Source organism: Pleurodeles waltl, chromosome 7 (genome assembly GCF_031143425.1).
Source record: "Pleurodeles waltl isolate 20211129_DDA chromosome 7, aPleWal1.hap1.20221129, whole genome shotgun sequence".
NCBI classification, from domain to species: domain Eukaryota; kingdom Metazoa; phylum Chordata; class Amphibia; order Caudata; family Salamandridae; genus Pleurodeles; species Pleurodeles waltl.
In genome coordinates this window covers 834,690,146-834,711,193 of record NC_090446.1, presented here as the reverse complement: position 1 = coordinate 834,711,193, position 21,048 = coordinate 834,690,146, and positions in this window count along the sequence as shown.

Genomic DNA, 21,048 nt, shown 5'->3' with positions numbered 1-21,048 from the left:
GTGTGGTGGAGTGCTGTAGAGTGGAGTGGTGTGCAGTACAGTTCATAGAGTGTGGTACAGTGTAGTGTGGAATAGTGTACAGTGTAGAGGCATAGAGTATGGTGGCATAGACCTGAGTGTTGTGCAGTGATGTGGGGTAGAGTGAAATAGCATCCAGTGGTCTGGCACAGAGTGTAATTGTATACAGTGGAATAGTGTAGGGTGGAGTGACATAGAGTGGTATACAGAGAAATAGCCTATAGTAGGGTTTCATGTAGTGGAGTGGTTTACAGTGTGATAGCATCAAGTGGAGAGGCGTGCAGTGGCATACAGTGGAAGAGCATAGAGTGGAGTGGCAGATAGTGAAATAGCAAAGAGTGTACCTACAACCCCAGGTATGGGGGATGGGTTCCTTTCGGGGGTCTGATGAGCAGATTAGGGCTTACACTGCCATGTTCTTGTATAGAATATTAGTAGTGCATGTAGGCATTCTATAACCATTATCATGACAGTATGGTGGGACTTTTCCTATGTTTCACTTTCCTTGTCACTGCTTTGCTTCTATTATGTTTTATCATCCTAATATTCACAATAAATGCCTTTAAACGCAGTTGATTCAATAAAACTTATTGAACCTAGTCCTGCTTCTGTTTGTCCTTTGCCTGTATGAGACATGTGTGACTTAGAAAAATAGGTATAATCTGTTCAAGAAGTCATGCAAAGGGCTGCCACAAATCACCTTTACTCTTGGGTACTGGTGAGGTGCTGCTAGCTGGCCAGAAGGGTGAGGCTGACAGCTGTCGTACGGTACAAGATCAGACTCAGTCCCCTGCCATCGGTGGTGTAGGCATCCAAATCCAGCAGTCTTGTTATAATGACAAGTGACTCTCCACTACATGGCACTGCCAACTTTGTTTCAACACTGAATTACAGGTCTCCGAAGTATCTCTGTCTCATTACATGGTAAAAGACACCCTAGTTACCTTATACAGAGATATCCATGCTATTAAGGATATCCTCCTTGGCTAAGATAAGGAGCACTTATTTATCCCTGAAGGTTGTTCAAACGTGAACCTTTAAAAGGATTAAAGTTGATATCCCTATCTCTAAACAATACAACTTTTCCCCAGTGGTCTGTAATTGCAACAAACACGAGGCTCTACCTCACAAATTACTTAATAAATAATTGCCTCACAGAGGAGAGAGGAGCAGTTACATTTGTAGTTACGGCAAAGCTAGAATATAGAACAGAATTGTTTACTCTTGGGTCACCTTTCCAGCAGTAAATGGGAACATGCACACCTTCCACCAATACACTTCTGCTAATGCACTCATACAATACAGAGCACATGCATATTTAGAAATACCTCTATCTTATCAAGAACACCAACATTGGCTTGATGGTGTCTTACCACACTTTGGGGGTCACTATGACCCTGGTGGTTGGTGATAAAGCGGCGGTAATACCGCCAACAGGCCGGCAGTAAAAAAAATGGGATTATGACCACGCGGGGACAGCCAACACAGACAGCAACTTTAACACACTGACTGCCAGGCTGGTAATGGCCGCTGGGCTGGAGACTTCAGTCTCCAGCCTGGCTGCCGTTACAATCCCACACTCAGGATTATGACCCCACCTACTGCTATGGTTTTCGTGGCACGCATACCGCCATGAAAACCAGGGCAGTAGGCACTATCAGTGCCAGGGAATTTCTTCCCTGGCACTGTTAGGGGTCTCCCCTGCCCCCCTCCCCTTCCCCAGAGTCCTCCCTCACCCTCACCCTCCTACCTCTGCACATTTATACACCCGCACGCGCACACATATACATTCACGCATATCCACCAACGCATGCACACATACATTCCCACAAAATGCAACACACACCAACTTACTTTGGCGCACACATGCATTCACTACACACAACATACACTTACATACAGTCATTCTCACACTCATTCAATGCTACTCACACCCACATGCACGCATACCAAAACATAAACAAACACCCCCCAACACTGCCACACACAACAACCACCACCCCCTCTCCAGTCAGAGAACCCGACTTACCTACTTGCAGGGGGTCCTCCAGCTGGAGACGGGACGCGGAGCTGCTGCCAGCAGCGGCGTCTGCCAGCAAAACACCACCAGGCCGTATCATTGCGCATGATACAGCCGGCAGTGTTTTGCTGGCGTGGCGGTGCTGCTCACAGCAGTGCCACCTTACTGCCATCCGCCGCCATGACCTTCGGCAGTATTTTGCCAGCCTTCTGGCAGAATTCCGTTGACAGTCATAATATGCATGGCCGGCTGGTAGCCACGGAGATGGTATATTGGCGGCCATCGCCGCCAAAGTTGTAATGAGGGCCTTTGTCCATAATGTTAGACTAAGTCCATTGAGTCATGAAGATCCTACATGGCCACAGTTGGCCACATATACACCACATGCTAATGTTAATACAATGGCAGTAACGGAAAAGCGCCTCCTGTATAATGATTTAGTACAAGTATATAGGCACGGGGTATGCTGCCATGCCAAGGATGTAGGAAAGGTAAAGCCTGTCCAGGAGGGTAGGGTACAGCGTAAAACTGGCCTGCTTTCACAAGACAGCTGCTATTCTGCCTACATGAACTAGGGCTCAATTAACAGTCTCAGGCCATATCCGCAAGTGGAATTTAACATTGACAACAGTTGCCACTACCACCTCTGCTGTATGTGCAGGAAAAGTAGCTAATGGCAGTTACGTGCCAATGGATCAAACACACCCAAATTAGAGAGTTCAGGATGACAATGTTATCAATCCCCTGTAATCAATACAAATGTGTTAATCCTGTCAAATGTGAATGTCCATAGTCGCTACAAACATCAACCATTGTCAGAAACATTATGAGGTACACAGCAGTGATGTCATACCCATATGCACCCATACCCGTATGCATGCACACATATGACATTGTACTCAAGTGCCACATAAACGTAGCACAACATGTGGAGCTAGATGCTGCTAGGGAGTCAAACATACAGTGGAATATGTTAATTAGTGAACAGGGAGGCTCAAGTCTGTGGGTAATACTTTGGCATCCCTATTCTGTAAGATTCAGGGTATGACTTGCTGACTAAATCATGAAAATGTCTCTCTCCAAATCTTTCATTACAAGAAATTTAACAAAAAATGTCACCCTATTCACATGGCCATGCCTACAGGGCTGCACTACAATCCCAAAATATGACTCTATGTTACTGATTGTCCAACTCAAATATGGAAAAAAAGTGAAACTCCAGTCAAGTTACATATCAGATCATGTGCCAGCACATCATACCTTGCAATGTGTCCAACACACAGGAGTCAATAACACAACAGCTGCAAACACAACACAGAACTGAAATATCAACACTTACTGGATATGTCTGGGTCCGCAAATCGAGCCACTTTGCCAATTGTGTAAGGGGCAGGTCCACCTGTAAAGCATGGAAGGGTGAAATGTGCTCAATGTCTGTGCACTGTACAATACTTTCAAATAAAATGACTGTGTGTGACATTATATCTGAAAGTCCAGCCCTTCAGGCATGATGATACTCCACCATACATAGCACTGCAAACATGTATAGACCCTGTCACTCCAGTGAGTGGTACACACACATCTGCACACGTGCAGTGGCCCTAACTATCATTTGGTGACAAACATGATCCCTCAATTGGTTGCAGACTCATTTATGGAGTGTACTCCATTTCATCATTTGTTGTAATGAGAGACATGCAAAGCCACATTCCTGGAGCCCTGCAATACAAGTCACTCAGGTATTGTGGCTTGGGCATCAAGGGACAATCAGTTACTGTGTGATGCTCATGCACGTTGAGTGAAGCTTGTGAATTATTATGCTTTCTATGGTCCCTTACATGTGGGCCTGTGTTGTGAGTAGGTTACATATGCTACATTTACAGTGTACCCTGAGCCACATATTCTCCCATGACACCATGATAGCAGGGATCCTGTGCATTACTTGATGACAATCTGATGCTAAACATGGATTGGCCATTTATAAAAATGTAATACAACAAAGAAATATATGCTGACAGTGTATATTGTGGTCATCCATGACAGAATCCATGGGCACAGGTATAGTCATTGCACCTGAAATGTGTCACTCATTGCCTTGTGTACTCATATTGGGTTTTGGAATTCACAGTTAGCCACATTCATCATCTTACATTTGCAAAGTTGGGAGATCAGCGGGTGTACAGCAAACTGACACTGTCCCATTATTGAATCATGTTTTAGCAAATGTCATACTGTGTCCATCATAATGATGTAGTTTTCAATTTGTATGTACCTACGGAGTGGCAGCAGTCACAGGAATGCTGGTCATCTGATCTTAGCATACACCCAAGTCTGTGATAGCCTCCATACTGGGAAGTTAGCTATTGTACATATGCTGCACTGGATCAGCAGGGGTGTACCAAACGTAAACTAGCAAAGTATTAGGGAACTTTATATGTATGATGGAATTGGTCAGGGGTCCCTTGCACAACATTATGCAATTAATACATTGTGACCATGCATTCCCCAATGTCAGGTATCCCATGATGACCCAATAACTTATAAGAAGTGCTTGGCTATAAAGTAACACAGATGGGAACTGCATCATCTCTGAATCAGCTATCGTGCCGAAGACCAATTTAAAACACACTGGTAAAATCAACAGAGGGCCAGGGATAGTTGTTATCCCTCAATTTGTATTGTTTGCTTCATGTTTTTTGCTACAGCTATGGAAAGTAGCATCAAACATTTAGATATGAACCCGTGTGCATTACTTTGGCATTCATTCCTAATTTAATTGTGGCACAACCAAGTCAAACTATTAGACTAAGATACTACCGGAGGTTAGGAAGAAATGTATACGTATGGGCCAGAATACAGTTCAGTCATGTATTCAAAATATTTGGGGAACACGTTAATTCTTTGCTTTAGCTTGTGAAAAACATCTCTTTCCTGGTACACTCACAGACCATGGATAAAACATATGTTTGAGCTGCATTACCATCATCTATTGACGTGAAGGCAGCCCTAATTTACAAGATCAAGTTGTGATTTGTAAGTTAGTGCAGCTGTTGCGTCAACAAATGATGGTAATGTGTAGCAATTATTGTATAACTCAGGGCCACTGTATGTTTAATATGCATTCCACCTGTCCAAAAACATTGCCTGAAGCATATCAAGAAATCTGCTACTGTCACTACAGAGCATTTAAATGTGCACATTACTCTGAATTGTACTCACCAACAGGGCCACCAATCACAACATCCAGGTGGTCCAGCAGTTCTTGTTCTCTGGCAACAAGGTCAGCCCAGCGGTGCTTCAGTTGGTGGTTGTTGCGCGGTGTGTTGGAGATGTGACGCAGATGGTACAACACCTTGGACCACCCGAGCCTCCTTGCCTCCGTGTGATACCCCTCTATCACCCTGCTTCAATCATCAAGGGGAGGAAGCGGCACACCAGCCAAATGAATGCCCCAGCTCCTCCTCACCCATTCTCCCCAGACGTGGCCTACCCAACATGACAGAAATAATAGGAAAAATAAAGGGTACAGAGGAAAATAAAGAAAAAGGAGGGAGGACAATGAAATAAAAGTAACCCTCCAACAGCCCAACTATCCCCAAACTAACAATACCCACAATAGACTCCCAACAGTACAAAGACAAAATTAGACACCAAATATGACAAATAAACACTTACAATGAACAACTAAGACATTTACAAATAAAAGAGATGACAAATAGGATGGCACACAGAAGACAAAAGCACAATTGGGACAGACAATACTCTAAGCACAGCCACATAGTCTAGAAAAATCACAGACTGCAAAGTGAAAATGAAAGTACACCCACTGTACCATTTCTGTAAACAGGATATCCTATTACATCACTTCCTGCCTCAAATGTGGTGCGTTTTTATTATGATGCACCAGAATTTTATGACGCTTACAGTCTGTGTGTCAATTTCTTTTGACGCAAATGCATAAAAATTACCCTGCATCCATAGTTCAAAATAATAACCAATTTCATGGGGTACAGTGTAGGGATTACCGCTCGGGGCCAATGGAAGTATAATGGCTGTGAGCGTCATTTTTCTATGCATATGCAATGATTTTTACTCATATGTGTCTTTTTTGACACATTTGCGTCAAAATTTATGTCTTTTACTGTGTTTGTGTAATTTCTTACATTTTTAAAGTAAATGACAACTGTAACTGTACAGAGATAGGCTGTTTGCACCTGCATTGTGTATTCCAGTGTTTGGGCACATGTGGCAGATCACACTACTGTGAACCATGATACTCCAGTTGTTGAACCGGATGAGCACTCTTTACTGATGCAATAGATACCCAAACTTTTTGAATTCAAATTAGTATTACCCAGTTTGAGCAGGTTGTGCATCAATAGGGGAGAGCAAGGCTACACAACTTAATACATTAACTCACTGCCTGTGTGTCAATGTCTGTGAATTGGCTATTTCAATTTTCGTTGGGCCTCTGTGTGAACGTCACAAGACGTGCTTTCATTAATGTGCTTGTATGCATGTGTTGTTAATGTGGATAACCTTCACAAACTTTTCAGTGTAGATATTAGTCAGGATACGTGTTTGTCAAACACATAGCATCTAATGCTGTGTGAACTGCACTGTCTTTTGGGACAACACATCTCACAAGACAAACTATGCACAGGATAGATAGAGGATGGTTGAGAATGGCAATGAGTAAGCCATCACATTTAAGGGAATGTTAGATACCACATCCTGGTAACTTGTTTGTATACTAGCCATGAGTCAGTCATTTCAAAATTGCTTTGTAGGTACAGTGTTTGTGGCACAGAGTTGCAAAACAATCCAAAAATGTAATGTCACTCCACTGTTTGAGTCCTATATAAGACCTATGGTACTTGTGTGGCAGTGGAGGACCAGCACAAAGGTGTCCAGTTCAAGTGTGTGGCCATGTGTACTCGGTGTCATTATTGTCCTCCATGTTGTCACTGTTAAGTGCAGGCCAACTCATGAGTCTGAGGATCCATTCCCTGCATTAACAGAGTATCCTTCAAAGCAGAATTGACCAAAAGCCAAAGGGGAATTGACAACACATATGGGAATATTTGAGCTATGGCACTACAGAAGTTTTATGAGGCTGAAAACAGGGTAACCTTGGTGCGCTCACAAATGTACTGGATCAGTAAATAGGTCCTGGCAGCTTTCATTACAACATTTGTACACAGGGTGGCCTCTAAAATTCCCACTACAACAGAGAACATCAGTGTCTCTGTGCTGCTTAATCTCACAGCTAGTCACGACGCAAGCACCATCATTGGATTGCAGCCAATGTGAATCTGTGTGTGAACCGTCAGGGCACATAAATGTTTAGTCCATTCATGAACATTAGCAAATGTTGTTTTTGTGCTGGAGGCACCATTCCCAATCCATGCATACAGCCATAGTACACTGTGACTGTTTGTCACTCATGCATACATGAAACACAGGCAAGGGATGGTGCCGGGATTAGGCTATTTGAATACATGTCCCAGACCTTGATACCATATGTAAAATGATTACACTATCAAATATATTTGTGGATTCATCATAGACCTACCAGACACAATATCCCAGGAGGAAAGTGAGGGCATAGAAAGCAACTATGAGAGAAATGTAGCCACAGGGAACCTCTATGTTTACACATAAACAGGTAACAATCAGACTAACAGGATGCACGCTCTGTCAGGAACTAACATGAACAAGGCAAATGCACAGTGAGCAGACTCAGATTGGGAAAAGCCTGAACAACACTGTGGATAATTAAAACTGGATTTGTGCTCTTGGCTGCAACGTTACACAATAACCCAAGGGCTGTGTTACACAAGTGGTTTATACGGCAATGCTCAACAAGGATATACATAAAAAGGCAGCTTCTAAGCAGTTCCAGCAAGCAGCGATGGCAGTGCAGAGTCAAATGGGGGGTCTCCATGGATGTGCTCACAGGTGTGTGCAACTTCAGTCTCTCACAAGTCCTGTAGGTGAAAATCAAGTTCAAAGGGCCAACAATACCTTTCACATGGGAAGCAATGGACAGGTGATTACTGGTCCAACAGACTACCAGGCAGTGCATTTTGGGACCCGTAGTCCATGCAGTCATATGAACTAGGACTATGGCATGCCATACTAAAGAGGGAAGCACACTGGAGTCAGAATGTGAGTCTGGGTGTGTGTAGATGAAGGATTATCAGGGTGCAAATAGTCCAGTTACAGGGCCACCTAGAGAAGGGTGGGGAGAGACTGAATGCATGTCTGTGGCAGAACTTATAACCTGGAATGGCATGCACAGGGCATGTCTTGTGAGCAATGCTTGTCATACCTGGGGCACTCATGCTATCCATTTGCAGCTTACATGGACTTCTTGTCACACATGCTCCTTGCAGAGATAGCTGATGTCACACTTACTGCTGTCAAGGGTGTGGTCATACATTCCTGTTACCAATGCAATTGCACATCCACTGCCTCATGTATGAAGCAGGGTTTTTACTTGTGATAGATGGTGTTTTAGTTGTGTGCGATATGCTGCGATGAACCATGTTGCCAACATAAATGTGTGCCATAGCTGGGATATTCTGATATTGCCCTTCAAATGTGAAATGAACACGATATATGTCATTTACACTGTGTGTGAAGTTGGTGTACATTCATACCCATCCAATGTGATGTGGCTTTTTCAGTATCCTAATCTGTATTACTGAACTACGCCATGAGGCTAAACTCTGATTGTGATTCCTAGGGATCATGTGATGCATAAATAATTACCCAGACCATGATTTTGTGATTAGAATAGGTGTTTAATGAGATATGGCAAGAAAGTGGCAATGGTGACTTAAGTTAAAAGAAGTTTTGTACAATGTGTTGTCTCCGACGCAATCCTGCAGCAGTGTTTGGACAGTCCCCCTCATGTTGATGGACAGCATCCCCCTCTTCCTCCTCTTCAGGCATTTGTGGATCTGGTTCATAGAGGGGAATGTTCCGCCTTACACAAATGTTGTGCAGGATGGCACAGGTCAGAATGATCTTGCAGACCATTTCCGGGGAATATAAGAGGCTGCCTTCCATGATGTTGAGGCACCTGAATCTTGACTTCAGGATGCCAAAGTTCCTTTCTACTATGGTGCGAGTCCTTGGATTTGCTTCATTATAGGCACACTCTGCTGCAGTGCTTGGTTTTGCAAATGGGGTCATGATCCATGGCTGGATCTCATACCCCTGATCAGCTGAAAGAGAAATTGAGAGAACATTTTTGATGGAGCTTGCACGATGATTATCACTTTGCATGGCAGTTGTTATCTTGTGCTGTCTGTGACTCATCTGTGTTTGTGTTATTGTGTGGAATCCTAGGCTTCTAGGATGTACCATCAGCATTGGGATGTTTCATTATCTGAACTGGTGTTTGCCTGATTGACCGGATGTCAGCGGTATTTTTGTAGACTTGCAAGTACATTGTGCACTCCCATGCAATATGTCATGTGAAAAAGGTGTCCATGTGTCTTAACTGGAGGTGACATGATACTTCCATACACAGAATCAATTCCACAGTGGTGGTAACACGGTTGCATCTATATGGCCTGGACATCCCATCCAATTTAACATATGCAATAGACTTTGTTAAACATCAGTGAGGCCCTTTTATTTGGCTTGGTGACAATGTACAACACATCTCCATAAGTTGGCAGCACTGAAGTGTTGACAATTTACAATGCACAAATATCCCTTGTGTGACAAGTTCTATGTAAACCTATTTTTCTGTCCTCACCGAGTTGGCTCATGTTCAAACGTGTACCTACACTACTGAACCTGGTCCAGGTAAGCTGGCTAACTTGGTTGTGGGGGTGAAGGTTTAAGTGTCAGAAGGTCCATATGCCTGTACATCTGTTGTGTATGTGCAAAATTGTCTCAATCCGTATGTGTAGCAATGTGCACTTTGCAATATTGTCACATTAATATGTGTTCTTATCACAGTCCACTTGCTTATTGGCAGTGGGCAATGTCAGCCCAGGAGTGATGTGAGATGTTGGTACAGCCTCAATGATTCCATGTCCCATTCATTGGAGTCATCATCATCATCATGCTATGTGTGTCGTGGTGTTAGACCTGCAGACACACATTGCATAGCCCTTACACAGTACATATTGTTTGGAAGGGTGTGTGATGGAGTGTTATTGATGTGATGTTGGAAGATTCATCTTCCAAGATGTACTGCCAGTTAAGGCCATGTCATTGTCACTGTGTAGTTTTTAATTGTTCCCTTGTGTCTCTGGAGTGGCATCTGTTGTTATTTGCATCTGTCATTTGTCCAAATGTGTGTATCCCATTGGGTCAGGATATCAAACATGACTAGTAGTGTCACAACCTCAGTGTCTTCCTGGCCACGTGTCAATGTAGTGGTGTATGTGTTGTGTGTCCTACAGGGTTGCTGTGCAGTGTGTATATAACTGGGTTTCTGTACTTACCAACAAGTAGGCCATTTCCATATCGTCCATCCTGGATGTGTTGATTGATGGTGCAGTGGCGGAAGATGAATCATGTACACTCCCAGGATACTTTGCCACAATGTTGGTGATCAAACTCCGGTGATCCACAATGGCCTGCACAGTGATGAAGTGTGTGCTTCCTGTTGCGGTATAGATGCTCGGTTGCAGCAGGTGGCACAATGCGTACATGTGTGCAGTCAATGGCACCAAGAACATGTGGGAAGCCGTTGATTTGGTAGAAGCATTGTTTGGGCTCCTGCTGCTTCTGCTGTGTGTTGGGGAAGCTGATGTGCCGTGATGTGAGGGAGATGATGGCATCCAGTACCTTGGGTAGGAAAGCAGAGAATGAGGGCTGTGGGATCCCGGCAACCAGGGCACCAGTGGTTTGAAAAGAGCCACTTGCCAACACATGGAGGACAGCTAGCAGCTTGGTCTCTGGTGGAATGATGTGGGGTGTCTGCAAGCTGGGTGCCAACTGTGACTAAATGTGGCGCAACAGCTGCTGAATGGATTGCCAGTTTAGTCTGTACCTCTGGATGATGTCATGTTCCCTGGGTCTCAGAAGGGTTGTCTGGGTCCAGAATACCATCTCCTGTCTTCTGCATTGCCTTTGGGGTCCCTGCTGGTGTGGTGGGAGCTGCTGCTGTTGGTCCTGTGCTCTGCGTCTTCGTGCATGCTGGATGAAAAGCACCTCTGTGTCTTCCTTTTGGAGCTCTGCTGTTCCTTCCGTGTTTTTTCCTTAAGTACTGGTGTGTTTCCCCCATTTTAATTCCTGCCCTGACTCAGGTGGTAATTTCTTATGCAAATCGGGCTGTGCGCCATTTTCCGACTCCGCCTCCCAGCCGTGCGGGATTTTTGCACTGTAGGATAAATATGGCACACGGGTGTTTAAGTCATTTTTTGGACGGGAACACCTACCTTGCATGTCATTAATGCAAGGCGATTTCACACATTCAGAAAATGACACACATGGCGGAATTTTGGCATTCGCGGGCTCGTGCGTCAAAGTATAAATATGGTGTTAGTTTTGCGCCGAATTAGCGTAAAAAAAAATGATGCAAATCCGGCTCAAGCAAAGTATAAATATGGGCCTCACAGTGATCAAAAAGCCACACCATGGAGAGGCAATCGAGGAGCAGTGAAATCTGAACATGGACTCGCGAGCTGTATGCATGGTGTTGACGGACCTCCTGCACTCCACAATTTACATACATCGATTTGCGCTGAAGCCCCTGCATGAACAGTAAAAGTAAAAACGTGGCATGTAGACAGATATGGAGGTTGTTTCTTATTTTACTGAAAGTTAGTGTATATTTCTTCCAATCATCTGATCATTAACAATGCCTGGTACTCAGAATTATTTCCCAGATATCTTCCAAAACACTTCAAACATACCAGTGATACTTGTATGTACTATGAATTAGCAAAACATGTCCCTTTTCCTTCAAAATAATCCCACGCCTTGTTCTGTCATTCATCTCTCTTGAGAAAAAAAATGTCATCTCTCCTATAGAATGGAGGGGTTTGTTGCCCCAGCAATTTTCAAGAAAATTAAACAACCTTTGATTGTACCTCTTTCTCCCCTGAGGGACCTTAGTACCTCTCTACCATGAACAATTACAGGCATGGGAAAGACTTTGCATTTCATATTCCTCATGTTGAATTTTGCTTTATTTTGTTATTTTTCTTTGTCATGGATTGTGATTACTTTTTGAGAGAGCTTAATGTTTTCTATTAAAGTTCTTCCTCTTTAGTGTCTTGTACTTATAGGCTTGCTCTACTCTTTTGAAGGATGGATAACATAGTCACTTACCCCTTTTTGTTTATTCGTTAAGAAACAACACTGAGTTATTTAATGAGATTTAAAACTCAAAAAGGGTTGCTGTGAGAGGTACATCTGTGTTGTGCTGTAATTCAGGGGCGCACAGGAAGCTAGCAGTGGGAGAACTTTAGTCAAAGGTTGGCTGAACACATTGCAATTCTGTTTTGAACGAAGCTTGAAATTTTCAGGTCACAAACTATGCAATGCGAAAATTTGATCTCTGGTAATTTATCCCCTGCAGGCCTGAATCAAGTAGTTTTGGCAAACGTTTGTGTATCGCTAAAATTTTCAGAAGCCTGGCATCACAGATTAATTTTCATTCGCTGGCAATGTTCTTCCGAATCAGGTTCACCAAGGGCTAGCTGTCCTCATGCTCGGGCTAAAATGCCCGTGTTGGTTTCTTGTGGAGAGTGGTTCAAAGCCATTATCAAGAGACCTCTGCAGAGATGATGTGCAGTTCAGTTGGAGATACACTAAGCCATCAGAATGTGGAAATGAGCATTCTGCAGTCATCAAAAGAAACGCTTCTGTTTTGGCATTAGACACGATGACATTGATGGAAGAATAAAAACACGCGGAGGGAAATATAGTGAATATATATGAGACGACTCAACTGAAAGTTGGGCAAGTAACATTTCACACAATTCTGACTACTGCAGGGCATACATGTAGCAAGACAAAACTTTCACTGCTAAAACATAAGAAGAAAGTGAAGAAAATCAGAAGTATGCATGAGCCGGTCTGCTAATAGCAACAGCAATATTGGTATATAGCAGATCCCCAAGATGCTGAGCAAAGGCAATTAGACAAATACATCATTGAAATAGCCGGTCTAAAATGATTTAGGGCACAGGTCAATCTTCTATTATTCTTGCGATTTATACTTCATCAAAGTTGTCAATTTCAAGAAGTTTTAGTACTACTTTCAGCGTAAAAAAAGGCTCAAGGTGCAGCAACATTTCACAGGCTTGGGTAAGACTTGGGTAGAGAGGAAGCTAGCTGAACTATTCACTAGAAAGCAAAAAGAAAAGTGTTTTAGGAACAGGCAATTTATTTACTAGAGTGAATTCAGTGGATTATTTGCCTCAAGAAAAGAAAATAGTGCCAATTATTTCTGTCACACAGATGCCTTCATTGGGCTAACGTCACCAGAGTGGTCCCTACATTAAATCTAGGGACCAGGGACCATGTGCATTAAATGTAGGGACCCTTTAATGACCGCTCATTCCTAGAGTTCTCAGTCACCGCAAACCTTAAATCTCTCACCATGTAAATGATTCAATTTTAGCTGTTTCTTTGCTGATTTTCTATATGGTGAGGATTATTTTGGTGGCTGCAGCTGAATAGTAGGTGCAACGTTGGATACACCTAGCTTGTATGCTCCTCTGTCAAAAAGCATCTACCTCCAGAGACTGTGCCCCCTGCAGCTCCACGTTAAATTAGCTGAAAGAGAGGAGCGTGTCATGCGGTGTGTGATGGAGGATGACAGGCTCTCGAAGCAAGAGACCATAACCTTGCCTTAGTGTGACAATTGTGTGCTGACTCAGATCCATTCAACATTATTTTTTTAGGGGCACTGAAATAGATAAACAGCTGTTTTGGGTACAAATAGGAAAGCCCATTGATCTGGAAGGGAGAGACACTGGGTAAAAATATGGCTTGGTTACTCAGATGCACCAAGATGCAATATAGGACAGCAGGGCGCTGAGGCAGACAATGACAGTTTTCTGAATGTCTTTACAGACTGTTATAAACAATTGCATTAACCCACTGTTAAGGTCAATACTGTTGTAGGATCATGCATGTTTTATCTCGAGTATGGGGATATCACAGAATATTTGCACTTTATTTGCTATAATCCATCAGTGTAATCTTGATCTCAGTGTGACTTGATACCAATACATATTTTGATAGGCTGCAGTGTTCCTATACAATGGCTCCCCTTTGTAGATCGTGTGTAAGGGGCTAGCTACTTCGACTTACAGTATGGTTATACACAGGGGACATCACTGGAGTCAGAGATATTGCCCAGCAATAGGATGAGATCAGTACCACCACACGGAATTAAGCAGGAATCAGCCAGCATGAAGGCACCCTGAGCTCTATGACCTGTAATCCACTTTCAGTGCACTCTCGTCCCAAATAGAAACCCTTCTCGAGGACGTGAGCTCTCTTTTTACTATGGATCTCCAGTTTGTATCCTTCCACAGAAGTCTTTGTATCAAAGTTAATTAATGGTCGAGACCAACAAGCAATAAATAGCTTCGCAAATGCGGTATATGATAGGGACAATTCCGCCAATAGATCACTTTGCTTCTCTATCATTTCTAGCGCTTAGTGTAAGGAAAAATGAAGAACCATTCCTGATAACGGTGCGCACCTAAACAACCGGAAATTAAAATGATAACTACCACCATGAGCAGTCCCTCAAAATCCCCCAACAATTACATAGCAACAGGTCAGATGTGAAACATACCCCTGAAACCGCATATTTGAAGATGTCTAATAATGCCGACCTCGACTTAAAACATGGTTAAATGGATCTTGTGAGAAAATGCTAGATCTTCTTGTGACACTATAATCTGGCTTGATCAGGCGGTGACACTTTCTGGAGGGGTAGCAATTATTGCCAAAGATTATGTGGAACCCAGCAATCTAATAATTTACCAGTTCTCAACTTTGCCGTGTCTTTCACTAACAATAAAAACGGTTGATCTAACCTTCACCACATGTCATGTTATCTACCATGTGCAGGGCATTATATTCTGGAAACCATGTAGTGGATCGATCAATTAAAATTAGATGTCCATAGTTAGGAATTTCTTCTATGAGGACTTTACAGTGGGAGGTCATAAGGAATTTGAGGAAGCTGAATTCTTTTCATTTTTACAAATGCTCCAATCGAATGACAACTTAGAACCGACACACTGATCAAAGTGAATTGAACAAATCACTTCCTTATATCACTTGTTTACTTTTTCCCCAAGTTGCAACCTCCGACCGAACTAACAGATCCAAACCATAGCTCAATTTGACTATCCTAACAGCTAAAGGGCTTCATCTTGACAACCATCTCATCATGAATTAGAAGTCAATGGGATTGCAGCTCAGTACTCAAAAACCATATCAAAAGCATATTTATCGTCTAAGAAGCTGAAAAGAATGAAAACTAAAATGTGAGCAATGGAATTCAATTATATACTCAATCAGGAAATGAGAACTATCGGAGCAACCATGCATATATATCATCAAAATCCCTCTATGAAAAGCCACAAGTAAAATAGGAGAAGAATGAATAAAAAAGCATATTTTCAAAACAAAAGCTTATATTCTCTCATCAGAGATTGACCTCGGAAAAGTGCCCCATAAAACATTTTTAATAAGTGCAAAATTGTATTCAGTCTCCTTTAAAGGTGACTGACAACTATTTGAAAGAAATAAGTGAAAATGAATTTGACAATGTCAACAAATACATGGTTCCATTGTCTTCCTTTGGAGAAGACACAGCCTTAGAAATGTTCAAATAAATTGCCTGGACCAGGCATTTCTGTCATTTCCTATCGCACGTTTTCTCTAACCCTCAATACTGTAATCACACAAGAGGTGAATGAATCTGATCAGTATATTTCAGGCAGGAGGAAAAGAGCCAGAAGGTTTAAAAGTAAGCCATGTTTGCTCCCTTAATGAATACAAAATCGTGAATGAATACAAAGAATCTAAAGATTTCCACCCATTCTACACCTACCTTTTACTGGGGAGGTTCTAAAAGGCTGCATTGAGGCTCAGTGCAAACTTTTCATTGGTGAAAATGACCTCATACATGACTTTGATTGGACTCAAGGACAGGATGCAGCACGGAGACTGCAATACTAAAATAGTAAATCATGTACTTTTTACAATCGAAAAAGATGACGCCTGCTTTTTCATAATCTTGGAGCTATCATCAGTTTTTGACATGATACATCATTCCTGAAAATCCTTAAGAACGGGTCTAATTGGTGGCATATGCCATCTACTTCTCATCATGTCTTAAAAACAGAGTGTGGAAGATTTGTGAGAGGAAGAGGAGGCATCTGGGGAAGGAGTGGGGATGATGATACAAAAGAAGTGAATGAGAGAAAAGGAATGCATGATTGAGGATAGTATAAGAAAAAACGGAGATAGGAGAAAGAAAGAGATGAAATTGAAAAGAGAAGAAGAGGGGAGTCCAAGGGAGACTGAGAGCAAGATGTAAGAAAGAGAAGAAGAAGGCAGAGAATAGAGTAGTTCATGAGTACAAAGTGAGAGCAGTGGAGAGAGTAAAGGAGAGTATGATGTAGTATAAAAAAGACAGTAGAGTGCCAAGAGTTAAACGGAGTAATACAGTTTACAGAAAAGTAGCAAGAGATAATAGGGGAACAAAGCAGTAAAACAAGGTATGAAAAGTGAGGGGCAGAAGATGCGAGAAAGAGCAGAGAGAAGAAAGAAGGGGGTGATGAGAATGCTAGAAGGAAACTGAAGAGTGAAGGATGTAAGAGGTGAAAATACACAGAGAAAAATAGGACCTGCAGGTGAGATCAGGAGTTCTCAGACTGCCGCAATAAGATGTTTACCCAAAAGGAAGCCCAATTACACTGTGTTACTAATGATGAAATGCAGGCATTTCATATAACACCAAATGTTGTAAAATACTGAGATCACGTCAGTGTAACAGACATTTTGCATGGACCTATAAACTTAATACACAAGCACAAGACTTCAACACAGCAACTTCACAACAAATAAAATTGCACCACACAACACTTGACCCTGAATTATGTTAAAACAAAGATATACAACATAGCCAAATTGCATGGTACAATTTTGCAAAACAGTATGAGGTCCAAAAACACAAAAATATAACAATCTATCAAAGTCGGGGTTCAACTGAACAGCAAAACAACACAATCACGCACTATGCAAACAGAACAACAACATAGCATACTACTGCATAATACACACACACCACAATAGAATATAAATAAGACACAGCCCAAGAGAACTATACAATGACAAAGGACAATACTATGAACACTTAACACAAAAAACAAGCAATATAAAACTCAAAACTAGCATGACTGACTTCAACGTAACTGCCATTATGTATCTAAATCTTTCTACCTCCCACGATTTCATTTTTTTTTATACTTCTTAGGACACTTGGCATATTGTACGGCACTCAAAGTTAACAGTGATGCCGCCCTGGCTATAGAACTGCTATTAGTCTAACATCTCTGAATGATCTTCCTTGAGTTGAGAGGAAGCTAGTGTAACAATCTCAGGGGGATGTTGAATGAATGCAGTGTACTAGAATGTCTCTTCTTTTAGGAACTGAGATAATGAGGCTATGTCTCCTTACATGTAACGCATGACCATGATTTACAGCCATGCTGTAATTTCCTCTGAGAACCCCGAGTGTCTATGAAGAAACAGCCACTTCAGATTTCATGCATCTTTGTGGCAGCAGTAATGCCACTGGCACAGTCTACATAACTCATAGGCGTAGCAATGCTTTCCGATACTTCATCAGTCATCGAGGAGCTTTGTAGATTTGCTGATGACAGGATTATTTTTCAGATCAACCACTATTGCCTGGGAGAAATCTCATACGCGCACTTACAAATATATGATAGAGCGCAGCCTGCTTGAAAGCCCATTTATCGAGTTACGGATCAGGCAGGACATGGCTCTAACTGGGCAACTAGAACGGATTATTTAAAGCCCGCACATGCCTAATCCTTGTACCCTTAATTTGAGCAGACAATGTCTTGTTATTTAAACCAAAACGAGTCACCTGATTTGCTTGCAATTTAACAGTCATGATATAATGCACTAAAATGTATTAAAAATACAATGTTGTCTCTAAAACCTTGTCTGATCACTGTCAAATTTCGTGCCCTCCTTTAGGTTTTTTTTGTGATGCGTCATCTTATTGGCCCTTCAGGCAAAAGGCCGGTGGAAACATCTCTGAGTGGTATGAACCTATAATAAAACATGAAAGCCTCATTACAAGTATCCTGTTAATTTTGATGGAACCAGAAGCAACAGTTAGCACTCTCACTTAATTGCAAGGTTTAAGGTTTTACAACAGATCCAGCCTGTTCCTCCTCGAAATTGTACCTGCTTCAACCAGGTAAAATCCACCACAGAATTACCAATTCCCCGTAGTCCCCCATTTACATGCATGTATACCTTTTAAAATCTTTAAGACAGGATTTCGCAGTTTGTGTGATGCTCTCACACACGGCAGGCTGATTTATACTGCAGGCAAGCCTGTCTACTGGTTGGCTGATTTCAGAGGCCTCAAGGAGTAGGCTCAGCAACACATGAGTGGAATAGAATATTTCATTCTAAAGTGGGCTTTGCTATTTTATGCTGATGTGTAAACAAATTTCAGCATGGGGACACATTTCCTTCCATAACTGAGCGATTTGAATGAGCCTTCAATAACCCTTCCTTACAGAGTACACCGGTGGAATAGAGCCCCTCTTCTGTGATGCTGGCTTGCCTTGTTCCAAGTGACTAATATAAGAGATACTCCAACACGTACTTTTAGGGAGTGTCATGTCAACTTTTTTTTTCCAATGCTGGTAATTACCTAGACTGAAAACGCCATGATCAGTTAAACACCAGTTTCTGATTAGTTTGCAATTTCCTTTTCGTCAAGTGAATTGTCAAATGCAACGCCAACATCAACTCAGCAAATGCAATAGCTAATTTATCACACATTTAGGGCCTCATTACGACCCTGGCGGTCATAGACCGCCAGGGTGGAGGCCGGAGGTAGCACCGCCAACAGGCTTGCGGTGCTACATTAGGTATTCCGACCGCGGCTGTGAAGCCGCGGTCGCCCAGCCGGGTCAGGCTGTTTCCCGCCGGATTTCCCCCGGCTGGGGGAATCCTCCATGGCGGCGCTGCATGCAGCGCCGCCATGGGGATTCCGACCCCCTTCCCGCCAGCCTGTTCCTGGCGGTTTACACCACCAGGAAGAGGCTGGCGGGAACGGGTGTCATGGGGCCCCTGGGGGCCCCTGCACTGCCCATGCCACTGGCATGGGCAGTGCAGGGGCCCCCTAACAGGGCCTCATTCAGATTTTCAGTGTCTGCTTGGCAGACACTGAAAATCGCGACGGGTGCAACTGCACCCGTCGCACCCCAGCAAATCCGCCGGCTCCATTCGGAGCCGGCTTCATCTTTGCTGGGGCTTTCCCGCTGGGCCGGCGGGCGATCTTTTGAAGATCAGCCAGCGGGAAAGTTAGAATGTTCCCTGCGGTCATTTGACCGCGGGGCGGTGTTTGGGCGGTTTCCGCCCGGCGGGCAGTGCCCGCCGCCCGCCGGGGTCAGAATGACCCCCTTAGTCTAAAAAAGAACAGCATATCCTCAATAGTACAGTTCAAATCGAGCAGAGACAAAACAAACGTGAATGGAAAAATAATCGTCAAATGAGGAAATAAAGAAGATAAATCGAAACCCATGATTTGTTTGTGTGATGGGGGGAGCTACATTAAGCAAGGATGGAGGGACCAGGTGATTAGTGTGTTCACACAGGCAAAAACAGAGGTCAAATCAGGTTACCAATGCCACATGTGCATGCCCATGGTCCAACCTGCAGGCAACCACTGCAGTAGACTACATGAATAAATGTGCCCAGCTGCAAATGCACATGATTTGCATTTAGGTGCATAGAATTGTTTGACAGTTAAGCGAAAAATGCACCAAAAGTATATTCTGCACCGAGGCACACAGAAACAACCTTCATGTGACTGACAACAAATACTTCAAAAAATGAACGGGTGTATGTCGCAAACAACATCGAATACTAAAGACAGAGGAGTAAATAAAAACAAAAGTTCAGATAAGTAATTAGAATAGAAACGCACCAAGCTCACAAAGAAATATCGCCAACATTGTAATCATACCATCGAAACACCCCCACAAAACCCATCCAACCCCAGTGAATGTTGCATTCATACACTGCTCAATTAAGTGACCACAACCTGAGACAACATCGGAAGCATATGGAGGAGGAACTACGCCCTTATTGACCAGTTCAGGAGCGAGAAGAAACTACACAGAAGTATGCCAATTAAATAAAATTAAACTGCTCATAACGTCCCTTAGACGAAATACATCAGTCATTATATCACACCCAGTAAGTCATCAGGGTTCAATTGTACTTGAGCAAAACCCACATCAACGCCAAAAACCACCTTTCAAGACATACATATTGATCTTTAAACACTGTGTGCACTCAGATGGTATGTCATTATTTTCTTTACACCTTTTTTCTTTTTTCAATCATCCGAATATGTTTAAACTATGTCCCAGGTTACTGTAATTTGAAATTAATAATACCTATGTCTGTGCCAATAAGAATAATGTTTCCTGTGATGTGCATCAAAACTATAATTGGTTTCTAAGGCTGCTCTAATTTCACCTTCCTGCAAGGAATTACTCTTATTTTTCTAGTAAATTAGAGGGTGTGATTTTTTCCAATTTAATATTTTTAATACAAACATATGCACACCACATTTAGGTAGACGCATGTTATTTTTGCTTTTTGTAGAATGTGCTTTCAATAAAAAAAATAAAAAAAAAAAAAAAAACTTTGCAGCAGTTTGCCAAGGAGAGACGCATTGTTTTTTCCAATGCTTGTCCCCTTCAGCCTCTGTCATTCAT